Below are 265 nucleotides of genomic sequence, written 5' to 3'. Positions count from 1 at the left end.
GCTTTATCCCTGGTAAATCCAGGAATAGTAGGATTTTAGTAGGAATTTAATCGCCACATACTGATTTTAGAAATAAATATTATGGCTCTAGGAATATTCGTTTTCTTTTACACATATCACGAGAGAAAATGATATTCTTTTTTATGGATAACTAAAATAATATTTCGATATCCTTTCCCTCGTAATTTAACTTATGATTTCTTAAAATTCCGATGTCTAGGTAACTATAAGACAAGCTGCCTATTGTCCAGATTACTTCAGCATT

Source organism: Penaeus monodon, chromosome 20 (assembly GCF_015228065.2).
Source record: "Penaeus monodon isolate SGIC_2016 chromosome 20, NSTDA_Pmon_1, whole genome shotgun sequence".
Classification (NCBI taxonomy): domain Eukaryota; kingdom Metazoa; phylum Arthropoda; class Malacostraca; order Decapoda; family Penaeidae; genus Penaeus; species Penaeus monodon.
This window is presented reverse-complemented; position numbering follows the sequence as displayed.